This window comes from Oryctolagus cuniculus, chromosome 1 (genome assembly GCF_964237555.1).
Source record: "Oryctolagus cuniculus chromosome 1, mOryCun1.1, whole genome shotgun sequence".
Taxonomy (NCBI): Eukaryota; Metazoa; Chordata; class Mammalia; order Lagomorpha; family Leporidae; genus Oryctolagus; species Oryctolagus cuniculus.
In genome coordinates this window covers 64,481,398-64,508,764 of record NC_091432.1, presented here as the reverse complement: position 1 = coordinate 64,508,764, position 27,367 = coordinate 64,481,398, and the positions used below count along the sequence as shown (strand labels likewise).

Below are 27,367 nucleotides of genomic sequence, written 5' to 3'. Positions count from 1 at the left end.
TGTGCCAATCCAAAGCCAGGAGCCAGGAGCTTCCTCTGGGTCTCCCATGCGAGTGCAGGGGCCCAAGTGCTTGGGTCATCCTCTACTGGTTTCCCAGGCTATAGCAGAGAGCTGGATCAGAAGTGGAGCAGCTGGGACTCGAACCAGTGCCCATATTGGAAGCTAGCACTACAGGCGGTGGCCTTACCTGCTATGCCACAGCACCGGCCTCTCATGTGCTTTTAAAAATTTTGTTTGAAAGAGAGAGAGAGGTCCTCCATTTGCTGATCACCTCCCCCAAATGCCTACAGCAGTTGAGACAGGGATATGCTGTAGCCAGGAACCTGAATTTCAATCCTGTTATCTCCCTTGGGTGGCAGGAATCCAAATACTTGAGCCATCATCTGCTGCTTCCTTGGGTGTCCACTAGCAGGAAGCTGGAATTGGAACTGGAGCTGGGACTCAAACTCCGCACTCTGATGTGGATGCATGTGTCCCAAGCAGCATCTTAACTGCTGGGCCAAACACCTGCTCCTCGTGTCCTTATTGACCATTTGTGTCTCTTCCTTAGAGAAATGCTTATTCAAATCCTTTGCCTATTTTTATTATTTATTTATTTATTTCAAAAGATTTTATTTATTTATTTGAGAGGTAGAGTTATAGACAGAGAGAGGGAGAGACAGAGAGAAAAAGGGATTCCATCTGCTGGTTTAGTCCCCAAATGGCCATGATTGCCCTGAGTTGGGCAGGTCCAAAGCTAGGAGCCAGGAGCCTCTTCCGGTCTCATGTGGGTGCAGGGGCCCAATTGCTTAGGCCATCTTCCACTGATTTCCCAAGCCATAGCAGAGAGCTGGATCAGAAGAGGAGCGGCTGGCGCTGCGGCTCACTAGGCTAATCCTCTGCCTTGCGGCGCCGGCACACTGGGTTCTAGTCCCGGTCGGGGCGTCGGATTCTGTCCCGGTTGCCCCTCTTCCAGGCCAGCTCTCTGCTGTGGCCCGGGAGTGCAGTGGAGGATGGCCCAAGTGCTTGGGTCCTGCACCCCATGGGAGACCAGGAGAAGTACCTGGCTCCTGCCATTGGATCAGCGCGGTGCACCAGCCGCAGTGCGGCGGCCATTGGAGGGTGAACCAACGGCACAAAGGGAGACCTTTCTCTCTCTCTCTCTCACTGTCCACTGTGCCTGTGAAAAAAAAAAAAAAAAAAAAGGAGCAGCCAAGACTAGAACTGGCGCCCATATGGAATGCCAGAGCTGCAGGCAGAGGCCTAGCCTACTGGGCCATAGCTCTGGCCTCCCTTTGTTGTTTGTTTCCTGTTGAGTTGTAAGTGTTCATATAAACATATATCTTTATCATATCATCTGTATGATTTACCAACTTGTGCATGCAGTATTTACAGTGTTTTCCTTATGATGTGAAACAGTCATCTTGGCTTGCACTGCGGCTCAATAGGCTAATAATCCTCCGCCTCCGGTGCTGGCACCCCAGGTTCTAGTCCTGGTTGGGGCGCTGGATTCTGTCCTGGTTGCTCCTCTTCCAGTCCAGCTCTCTGCTGTGGCCAGGGAGTGCAGTGGAGGATGGCCCAAGTGCTTGGGCCCTGCACCTGCATGGGAGACCAGGAGAAGCACCTGACTCCTGGCTTCGGATCAGCGTGGTGCGCCGGCTGCAGTGGCCATTGGGGGGTGAACCAACGGAAAAGGAAGACCTTTCTCTCTGTCTTTCTCTCTCACTGTCCACTCTGCCTGTCATGCCTGTCAAAAAAAAAAAAAAAAGTCATACGATTTTTTTTTTTTAACCATTATTATGTGTTTGAAAACTAGAGTTACAGAGAGAAAGAGAGAGAGAGAGAGAGAGAGAGATCGATCTTCCATCTACTGGTTCACTCCCCAAATGGGCACAAGGACCAGGGTTAGGCCAGGCCCAACCTTAGAGATTCTTCCAGGTCTCCTACATGGGTGTCAGGGGCCAAGCAGTTGGGACATTTTCTGCTGATTTCCCAGGTCGTTAGCCAGGAGCTGGATAGGAAGTGGAGCGGCCAGGACATGAACTGGTGCCTGTATGGGACGCCAGCATTGCAGGTGGCATCTTTACCTTCTGTGCCACAGTGCTGGCCTCTGAGTTGATTTTTACATGCACTAAATTTTGAGAACTACTGGGGCAGTTGGAAGAATAAGACTTTGAAAGTTGACCAGGGGCCGGCGTGGCATAGAGGGTAAAGCCCCCACCTGTAGTGCCAGCATCCCATATGGGCACTAGTTCAAGTTCTGGCTGCTGCACTTCCGATCCAGCTTTCTGCTATGGGCTGGGAAAGTAGTGGAAGATGGCCCAAGTCCTTGGGCCTCCACATCCACGTGCGAAACCTAGAAGAATCTCCTGTCTCCTGGCTCTGGTCAGGCTTAGCCCTGGCCGTGGCAGCCATTTGGGGGATAAGTCAGTGGATGGAAGACCTCTCTCTCTCTGCCTCTGCCTCTTTTGTAACTCTGCCTTTCAAATAAATAAATCTTAAAAAAAAAAAAAAAAAAAAAGAAATCGACCAGATTGAAACCCAGTTCTGCTGTTTATTAGCTGGGTAATCTTGGATGAGTTACTAAGCTTGTCTGAACCTTGATTTCTTTCTTTCTTTTTTAAAGATTTATTTATTTATCTGAAAGGCAGAGTAGCACAGATAGGAGAGGTAGAGAGAGAGAGAGGTCTTCCATCTGCTGGTTCACTCCCCAGTTGGCTGCAACGGCTGGAGCTCCACCAACCTGAAGCCAGGAGCCAAGAGCTTCTTCCGGGTCTCCTACACGGGTGCAGGGGCTCAAGGACTTGGGCCATCTTCTACTGCTTTCCCAGGCCATAGCAGAGAGCTGGATTGGAAGTGGAGCAGCTGGTTTTGAAACTGGTGCCCATATAGGATGCTGGCACTGCAGGCGGCAGCTTTACCTGCTATGCCACAGCGCCAGCCCCTGAACCTTGCATTTCTTATATGTAAAACAAGATAATTTGTACCTTTTTGCTTTCCTATAAAAGTTATGAGATACGATGTTGTAGGGTTTCAGTATTGGTAGCTGTGATTATTATTGAAAATTGAAGTCCTGGAAGGGTGTTGTCTTGTTCAAGGTAACAAAGGAAGTTACTGTGTTTCATCATTTCTTTTTTTTTTTTGACAGGCAGTGTTAGACAGTGAGAGAGAGACAGTTCACCCCCCAAGTGGCCGCTATGGCCGGCGCGCTGCGCCGATCCGAAGCCAGGAGCCAGGTGCTTCTCCTGGTCTCCCATGTAGGTGCAGGGCCCAAGCACTTGGGCCATCCTCCACTGCTTTCCTGGGCCACAGCAGAGAGCTGAACTGAAAGAGGAGCAACTGGGACAGAATCTGACGCCCCGACTGGGACTAGAACCCGGAGTGCCGGTGCCGCAGGCGGGGGATTAGCCTAGTGAACCATGGTGCCGGTTTGTGTTTCATCATTTCTAAGTTTATTTTTATCATTTATAGGCATTTATTTATTTATTTTTTTACATTCTTACATTTCTGAAATTTAGGTGCATCTTACACCTGTGGTGTAGTTGTCATTGTCTCTTCATGCACAGAACTTGCAGAATAGGTATCAGCAGGCTTGGAAGTAAATCTCAGACACCATGCTTGGAATACAAATATTGGATCACCTGAGGTTTTGAAGGCACAGCCAGTGATAATATGTTGAAATCATAGCTGTCAATGACTGATTCAGAAAAGGGATTCACAAGAATTTGATTCTGAATGTGACCCATTTATGTACCAATTGATTTCATTTATCATTTTTTATTATTCATGATATATACTGAAAAATGGTTCAAATAAGTTTTAAAAAGTTCTTTTTTATAAGTAAAATTCTAAATGACAAGGTGTTATGTCAATTTAATTAGCTTTTTTTTGTTAATAAAATATAGTGTGTCTTGCAGTTAGTATTATTTTAGATACGGTGAAAACTGAAGTAGCAAATCAGCTCCTGGAGTCAGATTTTTTTTGTTTTTGTTTTAGATTTATTTATTTATTTGAAAGGCAGAGTTTAGCTGACGCCGTGGCTCACTAGGCTAATCATCCGCCTTGCGGCGCTGGCACACTGGGTTCTAGTCCCGGTCGGGGCGTCGGATTCTGTCCCGGTTGCCCCTCTTCCAGGCCAGCTCTCTGCTGTGGCCCGGGAGTGCAGTGGAGGATGGCCCAAGTGCTTGGGCCCTGCACCCCATGGGAGACCAGGAGAAGTACCTGGCTCCTGCCATTGGATCAGCGCCGTGCACCGGCCACAGTGCGCCAGCCGCGGCGGCCATTGGAGGGTGAACCAATGGCAAAGGAAGACCTTTCTTTTTGTCTCTCTCTCTCACTGTCCACTCTGCCTGTCAAGGAAATAAAAAAAAAAAGGCAGAGTTTGAGAGAGAGAGAGAGAGAGAGAAAGAGATCTTCCATCTACTGTTTCGCTCCCCAAATGGCTGCATTGGCCAGGGCTGGGACAGGCTGAAGCCAGGAGCCCAGAACTCTATTCTGGTTTCCCACATGGGTAGCAGGGGCCCAGGCACTTGGGTCATCTTCTGCAGCTTTCCCAGGCCATTAGCAGGAAGTTGGATAGGATGTGGAGCTGCCAGGACTTGAACCCCTGCTAGATGCTCACATGGAATGCCAGTGTTGCAGGCGACAACTTAACCTCCTGTGCCACAGTGCTGGTCTCTGGAGCCAGATTTTTAAATATTCAGTCATTATCACTTCTCGATAGTGCCTTTTGAATTAGAACTTAAAAATTATGTAGATCCTCAGAGGGAGAAATGTTTAACTTAGGACAAAAACAAAGATCAAGTAGGACAACACTTAAATCATGTTTCTTTGTGAGAGAAAAAAAAAAGATTACCTGATTTTAAAGTTAAGAAAAGACAATCTAGAATTTCAGTTGACTAAATGAATTTAAAGTTAGGAGGTAGATGTTTGGTCTGGCAGTTAAGATGCCCACTAAGACATCCTCGTCCCATATTGGAGTACTTGGGTATGATACCTGGCTCTGACACTACCATCTGACCCTAGCTTCCTGATAATGTAGACCCTCGAGGCAGTGAGGGCGATTGGATTCCTGCCACTCAAGTGGGAGATCTGATTGAGTGCCCAGTTCCCCAGGTTGTGGACATTTGGGGAGTGAATCTATAGATAGGAGCATACTCTCTGTTTCTTAAATTAAAAAGTAAAAAAATTAAATACTTACTTCCATGTCATTGTCAGTTATTGAGGGAGATACTAAGATAAGGAGATTCGGACTAGGCAGAGGAGGAAATAACGATTTGAGAGGAACTCTCTAATCAAAATTTTTTTTGGTCACAGACCACTGCTTACTTGAATTGAAAGACTTAAGAGTTTTAATAATATCTCTTACAATTGCTATTTAATGGCTTATTAGCTCCTGAACCCTATTCGTAGATCCTTATCTGTTCCTAAAATTTAAAGCTTTGGTTCTGAACGGGATAGCTGTTACAGTCCATTGCAGGTGACATTTTATGGTTTTTAAACTTGAGTGGACAGTATTCTGCTGAGCCAGATGGAATTAAAGTAACAACGAAAGTGTTGAGTAATTTTTGCGTTTGTTATTCTTTGCCTCAGTGTTTTCAGCCACATGTAGGTATATAAATATGAGAGATAGTAAAGGTGAGCTGTATGGTGGGTGGTGTGATGAACTGAAATTAGCACTGGCTTAAAGGCATGCAACTTGGGTATTAGGAACCTAGTTGTTTTTAAACATTTTTTTGAAAAATTTATTTGAAAAGCAGAGTTACAGAGAGAGAGAGAAAGAAAGAAAAAAAGAGGAAGAGAAATAGATATCTTCCATCCACTGGGTTCACTCTCCAAAAGGCTGCAATGGCCAGGGCTTGGCCAGACTGAAGCCAGGAGCCAGAAGCTTCTTCTGGATCTCCCATGTGGGTACAGGGGCCCAAGCACTTGAACCATGCTCTTCTGCTTTCCCAGGTGCATTAGCAGGGAGATGGATCGGAAGTAGAGCAGCCAGGACTTGAACTGGCACCCATATGGGATGCCGGTGCTGTAGGCCATGGCTTTAAGCCACTGTGCCAGCTGCAAGAACCTAGTTCTTGATGTCTTATTAACCGTGAATTTGGACACAAATCATTTAAACTTCTCTGATACTTAAGCTTCTGATATATAAAATGATAATAATTATAATACTTCAAGGAGTTATTTTGATAAATAATGCATATACAAGCTCTTTTGCACAGTTTGTGGAACATAATCTATTAAATCCAGTAAATGTATGTGGACTGTGATCTTGTTAAGTAATTGAGAACATCAGTCAAAAAGTTAAGGTCTGTGACTTATTCCCTAAAGAGTTAACCTATGGGTTAAAAAATGTAAGGGCCCTTCGAGGTAAACTGCTTAAGTGACGCTGAAGAATCTCTTTCAGCAGGGCCTGTTACCCTCTGTTTCCGTGCGCTGGGAATGATTCTCCTCGTGATCAGTGGATGGCTTCTGCGACTCCGAGCAGCATATATTTTCCTGTAATAACTATGTGGAAGAAGAACAGCTTCTCCCTTATGTAAATTTTCCTTGCTTCCTTTCTTCCCTTCCCTTTTCTCTCCTTCCCTCTTCTTCCCTCTCTTCTTTCTGTCCTCCCATTAGAGAAGACAATTTTTACTAGAAAAACTATCCCAGTAGCTTTTCATTTGTACCTCATTGGCTGAGTTTATTCATAGGCTTATGTATGCCTATGTGCAAAGAAGACTGGAAATGTGATTTTTTTTTGGAGGTGGGTCTTTGACAATAAGAAATACAGTAATGGTGGCAGCAATATGGCTTTTGTCACATTACTAGTTTCCTCTTAGTGGTTTCCATAAAAGTATTAAAAAAATTTGTTAGCATTAGGTTGTTAGGGATATATTCAGAATTCCAGTTGTCCCAAGCAGATTGGGAAAAAGAGACTCTATGGAAACCATTTGTATCTACTCCTACCAACTCCTTTTGAATTTAGTGTCTTAGTTATGAGTAGGATTTTGTATTTGTAGGTTATGAGCCAATAGGATGTGGCCTCTTAGGATTTTCCTCTTAGGTATGTAGCAGTGGTCAAGAATCTTGCTGTGCCTGTATCCTGTGTGAGGGTGCTGGGTCCAAGTCCTGATTTCGCTGTGCTTTGATTTAGTTTCCTGTTGGTGTGCTGGGGAGTCAGCAGGTGATGGCCCAGATGCCACCACATGGGAGAGACATATGGAATTTATGGTTCCTTATTTTCACACAAGTTGATAAAAGTTCTAGTTGTATACATCTGGGGAGTTAAACAATAGATGGGAAGTCTCTCTGTCTCTTCCTCTCTGTCTTGCTCTACCTTTCAAAGAACTAAGTAAATCTTTAGTACAGGGGCTCGTGATGTAGCGTAGTAGGTTAAGCTTCTGTCTGTAGAGCTGGCATCCTATACAGGCACAGGTTTGAGTCCTGGCTGCTCCATTTTCAATTCAGCTCTCTGCTAATGGCCTGGGAAAGCAGTGGAAGATGGCCCAAGTGCTTGGACCCCTGCACTCACGTGGGAGACCCGGAAGAAGCTCCTGGCTCCTGGTTTCGGATCAGCCCAACTCTGGCTTTTGCAGCCATTTGAGGAGTGAACCAGCAGATGGAAGATCTACTCTCTGTCTGTCCCTCTCTCTGTAATTCTGCCTGTCAAATAAATAAACAAATCTTTAAAAAAGTCTTTAGAACAAAAATTTTGCCACATTTGGTCTTCTGATATTTTGGAGGATGATGGTGGTCTGTAGGTTTTCTAGGCAACTGTATTTTTATTGAACTCCTTTACTTAGTGAAGTGGCCTAAACTGAAGCTGGGAAGGATGACAGAGTTAGACTCACTGCTGGCTGAATAATTTGTCCTCTGGTAATTGAGGGTTGGAGTTCAGTATTGAAAGTGTAAAATAAGGAACCTTTTACCTGAGGAAGCCTGTGGTAATAGGTCGATGTTTTCCTTTGTAAATCCTTCAGATACTCATTTCACTTTCTCACAGATGTCCTGTTTTGTTGGTATTGTCTTCAAGAATGATCTGATGTGTAAGTGGGAATTTTTGAAGTGTGGTTTGTCCTGTTGCGAACTAGGCACAGAAGCTTGAACCCTGTCCTCTGTAGCACTGCTGCAGATTTTCTGTCATGTGTTGGTCAGGACTAATTCATAGAATCTTAGCTGAAACTTGGGTTTACTGCATTTTTCTATGTCCTTGCAGAATTCCTTGGTCATGCTCTAACATTCCATCTGATCTTTTTGGCATTCATATGTGAATCTCTTGTCATCCAGATGTTTTCTGTTTTGTGAGGTTTGAAAAATACTCTCAATTCGAAAGGAAAATGTTATTTCTGGTGTTGTAAAAAGTGTTACCGTATCTGTGGTCCCACAGGAACAATTGGATTGTGTATGTCTTCTGGATTATGTGTTAGTGGTATTTGGTTTTTCTCCACTGGTGGCAGGATCATGGGAGCAGGATACAGAGACTTCTGTGTACCTTTTTTGAGGTATGTTTGGAATTTTGAAGTACTTTCAAAATTAAAATATTCAGTATGTTGGTAAGCATGTTATTGCATATCTGTCAAAGAAACAGATTTATTTGTGATGCTAAAATGTCATTTTTGGATTTTAATTAAAATGAAGTTTTTGGAGAATTTTTTGTTTTAAAGATTTATTTATTTGAAAGACAGGGAGAGAAAGGGGGGGAGGGAGAAAGGGAGGGAGGGAGGGAGAGAGAGAGAGAGAGAGAGAATCTTCCATTGGTTGGTTCACTCCTCAAATGGCTGCAACGCCTGGGCCTGAGCTAGTCCAAAGCCAGGAGGCGGGAGCTCCACCTGAGTCTCCCACACAGGCGGCAGAGACCCAAGCACTAGGGCCATCTTCCGTTGCTTTCCCAGGAGCATTAACAGGGAGCTGGATTGGAAGGAAACAGAGCAGCCAGGACCGGCATTCTGATATGGGATGCTGGCATTGCAAGCAGTGTCCCACAGTTCTGGTCCTGAGAAATTATTTTCATTATTAATAGATTTTGAAATTTATTTCTGGGGGCCAGAGTTGTGGCGTTGCAGGTAAAGCCACTGCTTGTGATGCCAGCATCCTATGTGGGCTCTGGTTCAAATCCTGGCTGCTCCACTTTCCATCCAGCTTTCTGCTAATGCACCTGGGAAAGCAGCAGCAGATGGCCTAAGTCCTTGAGCCCCTGCACCTACGTGGGAGACTCAGAGGAGCTCCTAGCTTCGGTCTGGCCCAGCCCCATCTGTTGTGGTCATTTGGGAGTGAACTAGCGGATGGAAGATATCTCTCTCTGTCTTTTCCTCTCTAACTCTGACTTTCAAATAAATGGAATAGATCTTAAAAGCAAAACAAAATTATTTCTGCTATATAGAATTGAGAAAAATTGATTTACAAACTTTCTTTCATAAATTGATTGGTTTCCAGCTGGTTGTAGCTCAGAGATAGGATAATATTTGACTTTATGTACTGATGTATTTTCTTTCTGCATTATGGAGTTCTTTTGTCTCCAAATAAGAAAACATATTAGATTCTCATCCAAGTTTTCTTTTAAGCTATCATAAGGATTTTTGTCATAGTCGTCATTTAAAGCACTGTTTCTGGGCTGGGGGTTTGGCATAACTGTAGACACCTGCATCCCACACCAGAGTACATTGGTTCTGTTCCTAACTCTAGTTCCTGGTTCCAGCTTCCTGCTAATGCATTCCTGCTAATGTAGCTTTCCCCGCTGTGCCAGAGTGCTGGCCTGCTGTACTTGTTCCCTTTTATGTAATATGCTCTATTTCCTTCTGATGGCTCTTTTCCCTTTGATTTTCTACTGTTTACTGTAATGTGATTGACTCGTGAGGTGGCAGTAATTATTTTTTTGGGTCTCACTATGCTTTTTGGACCCATAGGTTTATGTTTTTCCACAAACCTGGGAAACTTTTGCCCATTGTTTCTTCAAATACTTTTTTTTTTTGCCTTGTTCTCTGTAACTCTCCGTTTTGGACGCCAGTTTACACTTATGCTAAAGTATTTGATGATATTCTGTGTTCTTTAGATAGGATAATTTCTGTTGATTTGTTTTTGGATTCATTGGCCCTTTCTTCTGTAGTTTCCAACCTATTGTTAAGTCCATCCAATGACATTTTCTTTTCTTGTTTAAAGATCGATTTATTTATTTGTAAGAGTGACAGAGAACCGGCTCTTCCATATGCTAATTCACTCCCCAAATGGCTGCAACAGTCTGGGTCAGACTGAAGCCAGGAGCCTGGAACTCCATCCACACGGGTGGCAGGGGACCAAGCACTTAGGCCATTTTCCCACTGCCTTCCCAGGCAGGAAGCTGAATTGGAAGTGGAAGGACTTGAACTCTGATATGGGATGCTGGCATAGTAAGCCGTTGCTTAACCTCTGTGCAACAAACCTGGCCCCTTCCTGACATTTTATATCTGATATTTTTAAATGATTGAAATAATTTAAAATATTTTAAAGCTTTTACCTGTTGTTTCCAGCATTGGAGTCATCTCATAGTCTTTTTCTGTTGACTGCTTTCCCTCCCTGAAAATGGGTCTTATTTTCTTGTTTATTTGCATATCTAGTAATTTTTATTATTTGGGCTTAGTAAATGACAGATTATACTGTGTGGGTGCAAACTTTTGAAATCTTTACTCAATATAGAGTTGATCTTTTGTATATAAAGCTAATTAAAAATGAATCTTAATGAAGAATGGGATGGAGAGGGAGTAGGAGATGGGATGGTTTGCAGGTGGGAGGGTGGTTTGGGGGGGAAGAACTGCTATAATACAAAAGTTGTACTTTTGAAATTTATAATTTTTAAATAAATGTTTTCTATTAAAAATGATAGAATATAGGAAATCTTGATTGTACTCTTTCTTTAAAGAGAGTTGAAACTTTTTTTTTTAATCAAAGCAAGATTTATTTAAGTCGGAAACCTCTGGCTGCTGCAGCCCAGGGGTGAGGGTTGCTGCAAGAGAGGAAAACCAAAAGAGTGTTGAGCTTTGTTTGGGCAAGCTTGAAATAATTTTTGATCCTTTCAGAATTAATTTTATTTTATGTTGTGGCAAATTTGCTTAGGTTTTTTCCTTTTCTTTTTTTCCTCTTAAAGATTTAATTTTATTTAATTGAAAGAGAGAGAGAATCTTCCATCCACTGATTCACTCCCCAAATTTTCCTAAATGGCTGCAATGTCCAGGACTGGGCCAGGCCAAAGCCAGGAACCTGGGACTCTGTCCTGGTCTCCCACTTGGGTGGCAGGAGCCCAAATACTTGAGCCATCCATCTTCCTCTGCTTTCCCAAGCAAACGTTAGCAGGGAGCTGGATTGGAAATAGAACAGTAGGGACTGCAACCAGCACACTCATATGGGATGCTGCACCACAATGCCGGCCCCTGTCTTTTTTTTTTTTTTTTTTTTTTTTTTTTTAATGACGTGACTTTTTCCTGTAGTGTATAACATTTCCAGGCTTTTAGCAGAATGCTTGAGTGCCCAGTGTATTGGAATTCCAAGTTCTCCCAGGAGAGCTGCCTCTGAGATCTGTTGCGCTCTTAGGCCTGCAGCAGTGATTCTACGGGGCCTCTAGGAATGCTGTCCTGTTTCGTGGATGGCCCAGATTTCAGTTGGGGCACTCAGGGAACCCCCCTGCAGACTTCTGCATCATTGCTTCCTTTCCAGCATTTTGGCCTATGCATTCTAGCAGCTCTAGCAACCCAGACCTGTGATCGCCATGTCTCAGTTCACTGAGTTCATCTTGCTTGGCTTAGGTTCTACTCCTGTGGTACAGTTGGGCAAGTGTCCCAGGCTGAACGCTGGAACACATGTGGTACACACCTCCTGTGCTGCCTGCTGTTTAGTACTTGAAAATAATTGTCATATTTTGCCCAGTTTTATAGATGTTACTTGGGGAGGACTAGTCTGGAATCAGTTATTTCATTCTGTCTAGAAATGAAAGTATGCTTTTCAAATGTATTGGAAGATATTTAATTGTCTAAGTATGTAATTAAGGTTATTTATATGTATTTAGTATCTCTAATCTCAATCCTCTGGTTTTAGATGCATGAATTTGGATATTACATATGTACCTGTATGATCAGATTTTTTTAAAAAAAGATTTTATTTGCTTATTTGAGAGGTAGAGTTACAGACCAAGAGAGGGAGAAACAGAAAGGTCTTCCATCTACTGGTTCACTGCTCAGATGGCCATAGTGGCCAGAGCTGGGCTGATCCGAAGCCAGGAGCCAGGTGCGTCTCCTGGTCTCCCATGAGGGTGCAGGGCCCAAGGACTTGGGCCATCCTCCACTGCACTCCTGGGCCACAGTAGAGAGCTGGCCTGGAAGAGGAGCAACCGGGACAGAATCTGGCACCCCGACTGGGACTAGAACCTGGGGTGCTGGCACCGCATGCAGAGGATTAGCCTATTGAGCCGCAGCACCGGCCGAGACAGATCTTTCATCTACTTGTTCACTATCCAAATGGCCATGGCAGCTAGGCCTGGGCTGGACTGAAGCCAGAGCCAGGAACTCCATCTGGGTCTCATACATGGGTGGCAGGAACTCAGGTACTGGGACTATCTTCCACTGCACATTAGCAGGTAGCTGGATTGAAAGTGGTGCACTAGAACAGGAACTGGTGCCCATGTGGAATGCTTGCATCGCAGGAGGTGACTTAACTCGCTCATCCACAATAGCAGCACCCGGAATCTTTTTAATCTGAAAGGCAGAATCAATCTCTCTCTCTCTCTCTCTCTCTCTCTCTCTCTCTCACACACACACACACACACACACACATCGAGAAAGAGAGCGAGAGAAAGAGGGAGAGGAAGAGGGAGGGAGAGAGACATGAAGATAGGCTCCTGCTTTCTAGTTCATTCCCCAAGTGCTGCCTGCAATGTCTAATGGGTTGGGCCAAAATCCAGAATTGAAAACTCAGTCCAGGTCTCCTACATAAACGGGAGGGATCTGATTACTTGAGCCATCATTTGCTACCTCCCAGGGTCTGTATTAGCAGGAAGCTGGAATCAAGGTACTTTGGTACAGGATGTAGCCATCTTAATTGGTGGCGTAAATGCTGTGTCAAATGCCTGTCCCTGCACAGGAACTTTTTTGGAGTTTTGTTGAGCTATAATTCACCCATTTAGAGTATATAATTCATTAGCTTTTAGTATGTTCATAAGAGTTGTGAATCTAGTACTGTGGTCATTTTTAGAGTATTTTCATTCCTCCCAAAGAAACTCTGTACCCCTTTAGTCATCACCTTTTCCCCCCATTCATTTATGCCTAGGCAACTATTGCTTTACTTTCTTTATGTGTAGATTTACTTATTCCAGACAATTCATATAAATGGAATCATATTATATGGCTCTTTGGGTTTGGCTTCTTAATGTGTTTGCAAGATTTGTCAGTGTTGAGGCATCCACCAGTACTCATTCCCTTTATTGCTTATTAATATTTCATGGTGTGGTTATACCACATTTTCTTGTAATAATCCATTCATTCATTGATGGACATTTGGGTCATTTCCGCTTTTTGCTATTATGAGCCTATTCATATAGTTTTCTTTTTTTTTAATTTTTATTTTATTTAATGTACATAAATTTCCAAAGTACAGCTTATGGATTACAATAGCTTCCCCCCCATAACTTCCCTCCCACCCACAACACTCCCCTCTCCCGCTCCCTCTCTCCTTCCATTCACATCAAGATTAATTTTCAATTATCTTTATATACAGAAGATCAATTTAGCATATATTAAGTAAAGATTTCAACAGTTTGCACCCACACAGAAACACAAAGTGTAAAATACTATTTGAGTACTAGTTACAGCATTAATTAAACACCTAAGAGTAATTGTGTATTAATTACAGAGTTCAACCAATAGTTTTAAGTAGAACATAAAAAATACGAAAAGGGTAAAGTATTAAGTTCTTTTTTTTCTTTTTTTTGTTTGTTATATAGTTTTTTCTAATTTAATAAATGTGAATTTACAAAGTGCAACTTTTGTATTGTTGTGGCTCCCCCCCAACCTCCCTTCCTCCCGTGGCCCTCCCCTCTCCCACTCCCTCTCCCATCCCGCCCTTCATCGAGTTTCATTTTCAATTACCTTCATATACTGAAGATCAACTTAGTATATACTAAGCAAGGATTTCAACAGGCTGTACTCACGCAACCGCACAAGGTATAGGGTATTGTTCGACTAGTAGTGTTGTTTTTAAGTTTCCATATAGTTTTCATTTCTCTCTGACGTATACCTACAAGTGGAGTTGCTGGGTCACGTGGCAACTGTTTAATGATTTGAGGAGCTGCCAAATTGTTTTCCAAAGTGGCTGTACCATTTACATTTTTATAAGCGCTATATGACGTTTTTCATTTCTCCACATCCTTGTCAATACTTGTTACTGAATGTTAATTATGTCTCAAATTCTCACAGCAAATATGCATTATATTTTTATTTTTATTTTAATTACTATTTCTATTTTGTAGATGAGGGGACTACAGCTCAGGGTGGTTTAGTTGCCCAGGATCAGAGAACTAAGAAGTGGGAAAATTTGGTTTGAAACTACCTGTATTCCTATCTTCAAAATCTAAGTTTCTCTCCCATTGAAAACTATCTGTAAAGATATAATGATAATGTATATAAGATATATACAGGCAGTAAGAGTACCCATATAGATATATATTTTCTCAATCCTTATTAGATCTTGACAGACATCCATTGAACATAGGACCATCTTTTCCGTGGTTTTGATAACTGTCCACAGTCTACTTGGAAGTAGAAGACAGATTGTCTTTCACTCTTGAGAATAGTGTTTTAGATAATTGTAGGCACAGCATTTTCAGTTCCCACTGTGTCCAGACACTGTGGATGAAACAGTATCTTATTTCAAGAACTACTGCTTAGAACAGATAGCACAGAGGAGGTGTAAGATTCAGTGTCTTGCAGATCTGCAGCCTGGCTGATTAGTCTGCAGTGGAAAAAGATCCATTGTCTGGAGTTTCATAGTTTCTCGGATCTAGACTTTTTGAAGGATTGTATAAAACATTAGAATTGGGATCTCTTGGCTCTTCTGATAATTATCTGAGGTTTAGGTTATTATTTTGAGATATTTCCGCAACTGAAAATGCCTTGTTTGTCTTCTTTAAGAACAAGCAGTTTTGTGGTAAGGATTGAAGGATACAAAGTTTCTTAATACAGCTGAAGTCTTGTTCTGCTGTGAGATTTTTTTCTGGGTCAGTAAGTTTGTATGATAGTGTACTCCAAATAAAATATGGTGCATGGATGGTGTAGAATCAGTTCATTGTGGTTGCTAGAATGTGTATAATCGCACGATACTTTGTGTTAGTAAATTTCCTTTAATAGGAAAATACACTAAATATATATACTTAGTATACTGCGAAGTTACTGAATATATAAATACTTCTTACCTAGAAAATAAACAATAAATTTCATTGTTTCATTTTGTATGGCTACATGAATACATTATGACAAATATTCTCCTGAGGACACATAAAAATCCCAAATTTAAAGGAAAATAGGTTTTCTTTTCTTCCGTCCGTCCGTCTGTCCAGAGAGTGAGAGACAGAGAGAAAGGTCTTCCACCTGCTGGTTCACTCCCCAAATTGCTACAACTGCTGGAGCTGGGCTGATCCGGAGCCAGGAGCTCCTTCCTGGTCTCCTACGTGGGTACAGGGACGCAAGCACTTGGGCCGTCTTCTCTGCTTTCCTAGATCACTAGCAGAGAGCTGGATCAGAAGAGGAGTAGCTGGGACAGAAACCGGTGCCCATGTGGGATGCCACATCGCAGGCAGAGGAGTAGCCTTTATGTCACAGGACCGGCCCTAGAAAGTAGGTTTTCAGAGTTCCATTAGTTAGTAAAATTTTCAACATGGTTCTTGCAATAACCTTGTTAATGTGGTATCTTTTGCTGTTGATCTTGGTCTAATCTTGATTGTTAATGCACATGTATAAAAATTAAACCTTCAGACTTCTTATTTGTTATGTCTTCATATTATTTTGCTGGGGTCCAGCGCCGTGGCTCACTTGGTTAATCCTCTGCCTGTGGTGCCGGCATCCCACATAGGCGCCGGTTCTAGTCCTGGCTGCTCCTCTTCCAGACCAGCTCTCTGCTGTGGCCCAGGAAGGCAGTGAAGGATGGCCCAAGTGCTTGGGCTCCTGCACCCACAAGGGAGGCCGGGAGAAGGCATCTGGCTCCTGGCTTCGGATCGGTGCAGTTCTGGCAGTAGCGGCCATTTGGGGGGGTAAACCAACGGAGGGAAGACCTTTCTCTCTCTCTCTCTCACTGTCTATAACTGTACCTGTCAAATAAAAAAAATATTATTTTGCTGAAGAAGAGATCAAGAGAAAAGACTTCAGTGTTGAATTTTGTATGAGTGACTACCAGACAGAATGCTGTAAAAGATTTATGATGTGTCTTAGATGTACAGTGTAATTCCAGGATAAGGAATAAGATGTATCTTGTACTCAAAATGTTTGAAGTCACATAATTTAATAAAAAATTATGTAAGTTATTTGTATCCTATATAAATGGCATGACATTTCATTTGGTTAAAATGTTTAGTTTGTGTTTTCTGTCATCATCTCAAGGGAGTATATGTGCCATTTTAACAAAAACTGACTAATGAGTGTCACCCATCATAAACAAGGTATGTCATACATGAAAATGTTTAATATCATGGTTTTCTTTCTTTCTTTCTTTCTTTCTTTTTTTTTTTTTTTTTTGACAGGCAGAGTGGATAGTGAGAGAGAGAGACAGACAGAGAGAAAGGTCTTCCTTTTGCCATTGGTTCACCCTCCAATGGCCGCTGCAGCTGGCGCACCGCGCTGATCCGAAGCCAGGAGCCAGGTGCTTCTCCTGGTCTCTCATGGGGTGCAGGGCCCAAGGACTTGGGCCATCCTCCACTGCACTCCCTGGCCACAGCAGAGAGCTGGCCTGGAAGAGGGGCAACTGGGACAGAATCCAGTGTCCTGACCGGGACTAGAACCCGGTGTGCCAGCGCCGCTAGGTGGAGGATCAGCCTATTGAGCCATAGCGCTGGCAATATAATGGTTTTCAAAAGTGAACTTGATTGTAGATATCATAGATCTGAGAATACTCTTTGGCAGTTTGATTAATATTGATAAATCTGAAAGTAATTTTTTTTTTTTTGCTTGAAAATACAATGTTAACAGGGGATTTTAATCCCTTTACTCTCAGGTATTTTTGTTTTTTTGTACCTTGATCTCAACACTTTTTTTAAAAAAAATTATTTGTTCATTTGAAAGGCAGTGATACAGAGAGAGAAGGAGAAAGATAGTGAGAGAGAGAGAGAGAGAGAGAGATCTTCCATCTGCTGGTTCTCTCCCCAAAGGGCTGGGCCAGAGTGAAGCCAGGAGCCAGGAGCTTCTTCATGGTCTCCCACCTGGGTGCAGGGGCCCAAGGATTTGAGCCATCTTCTGCTGATTTCTCAGGCACATTAGCAGTGATCTGGACTGGAAGTGTAGCAGCCGGGACTCAACCAGTGCCGGATGGGATGCCTGCACTTCAGGCAGTGGCTTTACAGGCTGTGCCACAGTGTCAGCCCTGGTGATGATGTTTTGAAGAGGTCCTGAATATTGCCATTACAGTATGATGACATTGCCTTTGTTTAAATCTAAATTCTAATTCTTAAAATTAAGCATAGTCATTCAAGTACAGATCTCAACAGTGCACTATGAAAACAAGAGTCATCTGTGCACCTCAGATCACTGATCCTAGGCCCTCCTCTTGAGGGTCTGAGTTGGTAGGTCAAACATTTTGAGTACAGGATATGTCTTATTCCTTATCCTTGAATTAAACTGCACGTCTAAGATGTATCATAAATCTTTTACAGCATATATGTGTTTAACAGCCATGGCAGATGATTCTTGCTTAGGATTAAAGCTGGGAGCTACTGTTGCAGGAGTCATCACAGTTGTTTAGTATGCATTCCAGCACTTTGTCCTGACCTTGGGCATCCTAGGAAACACTGGGTTGACTGAGAGACACTGCTGTGAAAGTGGCATTCCAAGATGAATAACATTATTGGTTGGATAGTCAACCCTGAATGATTGAGAGTGAATTTGTTACAGGTTGAAAATATCAGTGAAATAACTGGTGATTTTTCAAATTTATTTTATTGTTAACTGTTGGCTGATGGATTAAGAGTAGTGGTTTGGCTTGGTTCTAAAGCTTTTCCCCAGTTCATGTGTATATAATTTTTAAAAAAGATTTATTTATTTATTTGAAAGGCAGAGTTACAGAGAGACAGAGGCAGAAAGAGAGAGAAAGGTCTTCCATCTGCTGGTTCACTCCCCAGATGGCCCCAATGGCCAGAGCTAGGCCAATCCAAAGCCAGGAGCAGGAGCTTCTTCTGGATCTCCCATGTGGGTGCAGGGGCCCAAGGACTTGGGCCATCTTCTACTGCTTTCCCAGGCCATAGCAGAGAGCTGGATGGGAAGAGGAGCAGCTGGGACTTGAACTGGTGCCCATATGGTATGCTGGCACTGCAGGAGGTGGCCTCGCCCGCTATGCCACAGTGCTGGTCCCCCATGTGTATATAATTTTAAAATATGTATCTCTTGTATATCTCTACTTATATCTTTTAAAATTAATTATTTTAATTTTTGGTGGAATAAAGTTGAGGCTGCTATGGCTTTCTAAATATTCAACAAGTAAGATAAATTATGCAGTAGCTGTGTTGTAGAGTATTACAACCTTTGGCAATGGGACTAATTGAAATTCACTTGACCAGTTGCTCCTCTTCCAGTCCAGCTCTCTGCTGTGGCTCAAGAGTGCAGTGGAGGATGGCCCAAGTCCTTGGGCCCTGCACCTGCATGGGAGACCAGGAGAAGCACCTGGCTCCTGGCTTCGGATCAGTGCGGTGCACCGGCCGCAGCAGCCATTGGGGGGTGAACCAACAGAAAAGGAAGACCTTCCTCTCTCTCTCTCTCTCTCTCTCTCTCTCACTGTCCACTCTGCCTGTCAACAACAACAAAAAAATGTTGATGGATCTTTAACAAAAAAGTGCGTGACCTATGACCCAGCAGTTCTACTTCCTTTTGACACCTTAGAGAAAGAAACTACTGTATCCTAAGAGGTGTCTTCAGATATTTTCATTGCATCATTGTTTGTTAATAACAAAAGTTGGTAACAGTTTAAAGTGTCTGGACAGAGGGATAGATAAATGAATGGTGATATAATTATATGATGAAATATATTGCAGCATTTGAAACGAAAACATGTATCTCTTGAATGGATCTCACAGTCTTCATTGGAAAAGTCAGGTTGCAGAATGATAAAATACTCTGTACTGTTGATAGGTATGCAAAAAGTATAAACTTGAGTAAGAAGTACATGGCATTGGTTGCTTTTTTTTTTTTTTAAAGATGTATTTATTTCTTTGAAAGTCAGAGTTACACAGAGAGAGGAGAGGCAAAGAGAGAGAGAGAGAGAGAGAGAGAGATCGGTCGGTCGGTCGGTTGGTCTTCCATCCGGTGGTTTACTCCCCAGTTGGCCGCAAAGGCTGGAGCTGTGCAGATCCCAAGCCAGGAGCTTCTTCCAGGTCTCCCACATGGGTGCAGGGGCCCAAGGACTTGGGCCATCTTCTACTGCTATCCCAGGCCATAGTAGAGAGCCAGATCAGAAATGGAGCAGCTGGGTCTTGGACTGGTGCCCATATGGGATTCCGGCGTTAACCTGCTGCGCCACAGCGATGGTCCCCATTGGTTGTTTCTGAGAGGAGGATGCAGAGTAACAGAACTAGTGGACTTCAGTGTATCTGTGTAGTTACATTTTTCTAAAGTACAGCTGAGGAAAATAAGGTGAAAGTTTAACATTTGTGGAACTACCTGGATATTTCTTATATTTCTAGATGCAATTAATAGTAATAATGTTTGTAATTAAAATCACCCTATAGTCCTGTCATCTAGAGATGATCACTGTTAAATATATGTTGTTTTACTGTTTTATTTGAGAGGCAGAGAGAGAGAGAGAGAGAGGTGGAGAGAGAAAACTCTAGCTGCCTTGCTTTAACTGAGTAAAATTGATACTATGTTCTCTGTTTAGGAGAAGCAGAGTGAAGTGATAATACGGTGTGAGCTTTTGAGTGGTACCAGGTGTAAAGTGTACACAGTGTTTATCACAAGTGCCAAGTGGCAGCCAGGTGAACTGGGCTGGAATTTCGCTGTTAGCCACTAGCCACTGTATCATAGCTTTCATTGAAGAAGGATTTGGTGCACAGTGGGGAAATGACTTTCAGGTCCCTGGGAACTATTTAAAGGATTTAATAACAAAATCATGTCTTTAAATTTTTGTTTTAGCATTTGAACCATAGTATTTGCTGGGACCTTAGATACTGCATAAGTGAAAGACACCAGGGCTGGCGCCGCAGCTCACTAGGCTAATCCTCCACCTGCGGCGCCGGCACACCGGGTTCTAGTCCCGGTCGGGGCGCTGGATTCTGTCCTGGTTGCCCCCCTTCCAGGCCAGCTAAGTTGCCACTTAACTCTCTATTGTTTGAATAGTAAAGTTAATATGAAGAACTACATAGTGGTATAAACAAATGTGATAATGTTTATTTACTTTTGGTTCTACTCATTTTCTTCTTTTGGCAAAACATTAAAGCAAATGAACTTCTTTCTATTTGTATTTTTTTAAATTCTCATTAAACTTTTAAAAATGTTACAAAAAAAAGAAAAAGACTTAATATGCTATTCTTCTAAGAGTTTCAAGATCCAAGCAATTCTTCCTCCACAGAAGGTCTATAATAGCCTTTAAATTTTTTTAAAGCGGCCTGGTGTCTTTTTTTTTTTGGACAGGCAGAGTGGACAGTGAGAGAGAGAGAGAGAGAGACAGAGAGAAAGGTCTTCCTTTTGCCGTTGGTTCACCCTCCAATGGCCGCCGCGGCTGGCGCGCTGCGGCTGGCGCACCGCGCTGATCTGATGGCAGGAGCCAGGTGCTTCCTCCTGGTCTCCCATTCAGGCGCAGGGCCCAAGCATTTGGTCCATCCTCCACTGCCTTCCCGGGGCACAGCAGAGAGCTGGACTGGAAGAGGAGCAACCGAGACAGAATCCGGTGCCCCAACCGGGACTAGAACCTGGAGTACTGGCGCCGCAGGCAGAGGATTAGCCAAGTGAGCTGCGGTGCCGGCCAGGCTTTGTAATATGTGCAAGAATATATGGATACTGAGGAGGTTCAAAATTTGGTCTCCACCAGTTACCAGTGCTGTCATCAATGATCCAGTCTTGCAGAACACCATCTTGGCAGTGTCCTATCTTGGTCATTAAGCATTTTAGTCCTTCAACTTTATCTCCTGGGTTAAGTTCACCACCAGGTATTTGAAGAAAGTTGTTCCCAGTTGCAGCAGTAACACATGGGGTAGCTGGTGCTTGTGTACAATCAGATCCCCTTCTACAGTCCTCCTCATTCTAATTTTATCAAAGTCTTCCCTCATGTGCTGAAATCTGGCTGCTACAGAACTGTCCTTATCATAGAGAGGGTCTTTTGTGCCAAAAGTATAATTGATCAGAGGATAAAGATTGATGGTGCGCTCCAGGGCGAGGGGCTTGGTCTGCTGGATGTACTTGTTGCCGAACTGATTGACCCCACGGGGCCAGCCGGCTGCAGTGATTGGGAGGTACCACTGACATGCTGGCGATCTCTGACACTGGTGGTCAGCAGAAATTGGGAGGTGAGGGAAAACTGCCCCCGCCACCCGTGCGGGAGTGATTAGGTTATCTGTGACCTGCTCAGTAGCCACTGCCTGCCATTAACATGAGAGCGTGAATGTCAAGTTCATGTGGTTTGTTGTAATTAAGTTAATGACTAAAGTAAATTTGCATGAATTTAAAGTGACGTAGGAATGATGATGTTGGGGGCCGGCGCTGTGGCTCACTTGTTTAATCCTCCGCCTGCGGCGCTGGCATCACATATGGGTGCCGGGTTCTAGTCCCAGTTGCTCCTCTTCCAGTCCAGCCCTCTGCTGTGGCCCGGGAAGGCAGTGGAGGATGGCCCAAGTGCTTGGGCCCCTGCACCCGCATGGGAGACCAGGAGGAAGCACCTGGCTCCTGGCTTTGGATCGGCACAGCGCGCCAGCTGTAGCAGCCATTTGGGGAGTGAACCAACGGAAGGAAGACCTCTCACTGTCTGTAACTACCTGTCAAATAAATAAATAAAAATCTTAAAAAAAAAAAAAAAGGAATGATGATGTTAACAAACCCCTTTTGGCATTTTTTGATTTTGTAAAAGAAAGCCTATTTTTCCTGTTTGAAAGTGATAACACCTGTATTTTATGTGTAGTTGTTTTTCGAGTTCATTTTAGCTGAATTGAACTTCTCTGTGCTAGAATAAAGCTTAATGTTTGGGGCTATAAAGATATATAAAGACGGTTCTGCATTGTGGCATGGTGGGTTAAGCTGTGGCTTGTGATGCCGGCATCCAAGATGAGCGCCAGTTGGAGTCCTGGCTGCCTGTTAATGTTTGTGTCCAGCTCCCTGCTAACGCCCCTGAGAAGGCATTGGAGCATGGCCCACATGCTTGGGCTCCTGCCACACACGTGGAGATAACCAGGGTGAACCTCCTGGCTTCAGCCTGACCCCAGCCCTGGCTGTTGTGGCCATTCAGGGGAGTGAACCAGTGGTTGGAAGATCTCCATCTCTGTTTCTGTAATTCTGCTTTTCAAATAAGTCTTTGTTTAAAAAAAAATACTATAAAGAGATAGGCACAAATGCAGATATCTTCAATATCATTCTGTTAACAGTAAGACAGACAAATATATACCTTAGGTATATAGAAGATGGGTAAATGATCCAGCATAGGAATTCAGATAATAATAACTGAAAGAGATGAGCCCTAAACTAAACCTTATCAAATCTTATAAAATTGAAGCAGATAAGTTTTCAGAAATGATAAACCAAAATTTTTTTATTTCGGTGTTTTGTATGTTATGAAGATATGGTACTTAAAAATGGTACTTGTTATTTTAGTATTTAGTACTTTTATGATGTTTCATTTTTTTCTTAACCTTATTGGGATATAATTTTCTTTAATTAAAAGTTATTTATCAGAGAGAGGGAGAGAGTGTTCCCATCTGCTGGTTTACTTCCCAAATGCCTGCTGCGGCCTGATGAGCCAAAGCTGAAGCTAGGACCTAGGAGGTCAATCCGGGACTCCCTGGTGGTGGGAACCCAGGAACCTCCTCCAGGTCTCCCACGTGGGTGCATGTGCCCAAGCACTTGGGCCATCCTGCACTGTTCCTAGGCCATAGCAGAGAGCTGGATCGGAAGAGCACCAGCCAGGTCTTGAACCGGTGCCCATATTGGATTCCGGTGCCGCAGGCGGAGGCTTAGCCCACTAAGCCACAGTGCTGGCACCAAGTTATCTCTTGATGTAGCATCACCTGGTGGTAAGGCAGAAGGATGAAAAGAGGTTAAAGTTTTTTTTTTTTTCTTATTTATTTGAAAGGCAGAGACAGAGTTGGTGGGGGTGGGGAGTGAAGACAGAGACACAGAGGGAGAGGGAGATCTTCCATCTGAATTACTCCCCAAATGGTTGAAACAGCTAGGTCTAGGTGAGGCTGAAGCCAGGAGCCAGGAACTCCATCCTGGTCTCTCACATAGGTAGCAGGGGCACATTATTGGGCAGCTGGACCAGAAGTAGTCCTGCCGGGACTTGAGCAGATATTCTGATAACCCGGGTACCACAGTACTGCTCTCTAAGCTCACCCCCTTGTATGGCCTTAATCCCACTGAGGAGGGCAGAACTCTCATGGTCTAACCTCTTAAAGGTCCCACCTCTTAATATCGTTAAAATGACAATTAAATTTCAACATGTGTTTGGAGGGACATTCAAACCATAGCAGGGTGTAACCACAACTTGTTTATCTATTGTTAGTTGATGGGCATTTCATTGTTTCCAGTTTTTGGCTGTTATAAATAATGCTGCTGCAAACATTTGTGTACAAGTCTTTGTATAGACACATTTTAATTTCTTTTAGGTAAATGCCTAGGAGTGTGATTGCTGTAACTTTAAAAAAATTTTTTTTTAAAGATTTATTTATTTATTTGAAAGACGGAGTTACAGAGAGAGGTAGAGACAGAGAGAGGTCTTCCATCCTCTGGTTCACTCCCCAAATAGCTGCAACAGCTAGAGCTGAGCCTATCTGAAGCCAAGGAGCCAGGAGCTTCTTCCAGGACTCCCATGTGGATGCGAGGGCCCAAGGACTTGGGCCATCCTCTGCTGCTTTCCCAGGCCTATTAGCAAGGAGCTGGATTTGAAGTGGTGGACCACCTTCTGCTGCTTTCCCAGGCCTATTAGCAAGGAGCTGGATTTGAAGTGGTGGACCACCTTCTGCTGCTTTCCCATGCGCATTAGCAGGGAGCTGGATCAAGGAGCTGGAGTTAGAATTTTAGAAAGAAATAGTCAGGACTCAAAGTGGTGCCCATATGGGATGTTGGCATTATTGACAACAGCTTAACCTGTTATACCACAATGCTGACTCCCAAATTTTCTTTTATAGTTTATGTTGCTTTATGCTCTCCTCTCTCTGTGTCAGTCTGCCTTCCAAATTAATAAATACATTTTGATTTATTCACAATTGCAGTAGAGTTCCTCAGATTTTCTATTTTTGGTAATATGTGTCCTTCAAGGGATTTGTCCATTTAATTTGGGTTGCTGAGTTCCTCCCATGGATCTTTCACAGCAAAACCTTGTGTTTCCCTTTGTATTTGCCTCTCCTCTGGCTGCATCCTGCCCTTGTGTCACTGTGTTAATTTGTTTTTCTGCCATAACAAAATACCACAGACTGTGTTGTGTCATGGCTACCTGAAACACTTATCATCCCAGGAGTGCTGACATATCTACTTCCTATTCAGTTCCTTGCTAATGAGTCTGGGAAAGCAGCAGAAGATGGCTCAAGTGCTTGGAATCCTGCCAGCCATGTGGGAGACCCGCATGGAGATCCAGGTTCCTGGTTTCAGTCTTGTCCAACCCTGGCCACTGTGGTCATTTGAGGAGTGAACTAGCAGATGGGAGATCTCTGTCTCTTCATCTCCCTCTTGCTGTGTCACTGCCTTAAAGAAATTACCACAGACTTGTTAATTTTTAGAAAAACATTTAGTTGAGAAGGAGTGAGAGCAAGCAAATTCCCATTATGGGTTCACTCCCCACATGTCTGTAACTGAATCTGGGAGCTGGGAGCTTAATCCTGGTCGCCCGCATGTTTGGCAGGAAGCCAACTACACGAGCTGTTAACACTACCTCCCAGGATCCACTTGAGCAGGAAGCTGGAGTTGGGAGTGGAGCTGAGCATCAAATCCAGGTATTCTGTTGTGGGATGTGGGCAATTGGTGGCTTAGCTGCTTGTCCCCTGGGTAATTTTTAGAGAACAGAAGTTTATTTCTTCTAGTTTTGGAGTCTGGGAAATCCAGGATCAAGAAGTAAGCAGATGCTGTGTCTGGTGAGGCCTACTCCGCTTCCAAGATGTCCCCCACTTTGTTGCTTTGTACAGGAGACAATGCCGTGTCCTTATGTGGTACAAGAGTCAGAAGAGTAAAAAGGGACAAACATTTGTCCTCACACAGAGGAAGAGATGGAAAGGAAAAAGGGCCACGGAACTCCCTTCAGCTTTTCTTATGAGAGTACTAATCCATAACTTAATCTCTTCCAAAAAATCCTTGCTTCTTCATAGGATCACATGGGTGATTAAGTTTCAATATTTAAATTTTGGGGGAACACATTCAGATGATAACAATCCCTTAGGAATTCTGTGGCTCACCCCTAGCTTCTCTTTTTGAAGACCCACTGATAATCCAGGTGGCCCAACTAAATAGTACCTGACAACTTTATGTGATGGCACTCACTCTTACTTTGGGCCCACATCTTGTTCACAGGAAATACTCATTTAAAAAATTAAATCAAAGTAAAATTAGCAAAACATACTCACCACTTTAACCATTTTATAGCATAAAATTCAGTGACTTCTAGCATTTACAATGTTGTATAACATTATCGCTGTGTAATTCTGGAATATGTTTACCACTCCAAAAAAGCATTTTTGTACCTATTAATCACTGGCTGTCATTTCTCCCTTCAGCTTGGCTGAGCTGTAGTGCCCAGATATGTGGATGAAGTTTGTTTTTGCTGTCATAACAAAATACCACAGACTGCGTTGTAGCACAGCATGTTGAGGTGCTACCCACAAGTGCTGACTGTTCTACTTCCTATCCAGCTCCCTGCTAATGCATCTGGGAGAGCAGTGGAAGATGGCTCAAGTGCTTGGAACCCTGCTACCCATGTAGGAAATCCAGATGAAGCTCCTGGCTCCTGGTTTTGGCCTCGCCCAACCCTTGCTGTTGTGGCCATCAGGGGAGTGAACCAGTGGATGGAAGATCTCTTCTCTCTCTCTCTCTGTGTGTAATTCTGACTTTCAAACAAACAAACAAAAGAGGGAGAGAGGGTAAGACCTTCTATCCGCTGATTCATTCCCCAAATGGCCACCATGGCCAGGTCTGGGCCAGGCTGGAGCCAGGAGCCAGGAGCCAGGAACTCCATCTTGGTCTCCAAAATGGGTGGCAGGAGCCCAAGTATTTGGGCTGTCTTTTGCTGCCTTTCCAGGAGCATTAACAGGGAGCTAGATCAGAAGGGGACCAGATAAAAATGGAACCAGTACTTTGATATGGGATGCCAGAGTCACAAGCTGCTTCTTAATCTGCTATACCACAACACTGGCCCTCATTTTTTTTTTTTTTTTTTTTAATTTGACAGATAGAGTTAGAGAGAGAGAGACAGAGAGAAAGGTCTTCCTTCCGTTGGTTCACTCCCCAAATGACCGCTACTGCCAGAACTTTGCAGATCCGAAGCCAGGAGCCAGGTTCCTCCTCCTGGTCTCCCATGTGGGTGCAGGGGCCCAAGCACCTGAGCCATCCTCCACTGCTTTCCCAGGCCACAGCAGAGAGCTGGACTGGAAGAGGAGCAACCGGGACTAGAACTGGCACCGATATGGGATGCCGGCACCCCAGGTGGAGGATTAACCAAGTGAGCCCCGGTGCCGGCCCCTCATCTATTTGTTTTTGTTTTGAACTGTATCCTCCACTCTTTCTGTAAGGACACAAGTTATTATTTTTTTTTTCATGGAAGATTTGTTTATTTATTTGAAAGGCAGAGAGAGAGAAGGAGAAAGAGAGAGATCCCCTATCTACTAGTTCATTCCCCAAATGGCTGCAAGAGCCGGGACTGGACCAGGTTGAAGCCAGGAGCCAGGAGCTTCTTCTGGTTGTCCCATCTGGTGGCAGGGCCCCAAGGACTTGGGCCATCTTATGCTGCCTTTCCAGGCACAACAGTAGGGAGCTGGATCAGAAGTGGAGTAACCAAGACATGAACCTTTGCC

The 27,367-nt window shown here is 43.6% G+C and overlaps 1 protein-coding gene and 1 pseudogene across 4 annotated transcripts in view; one reads left to right on the top strand and one right to left on the bottom strand.

Annotated features, from left to right (window-relative positions):
* FCHSD2 (FCH and double SH3 domains 2) overlaps positions 1-27,367 on the top strand; it is a 299,407-nt gene that overhangs the window by 12,039 nt on the left and 260,001 nt on the right. The window lies entirely within an intron of this gene.
* On the bottom strand, positions 21,108-22,066 carry LOC138847634 (cleavage and polyadenylation specificity factor subunit 5 pseudogene; annotated as a pseudogene).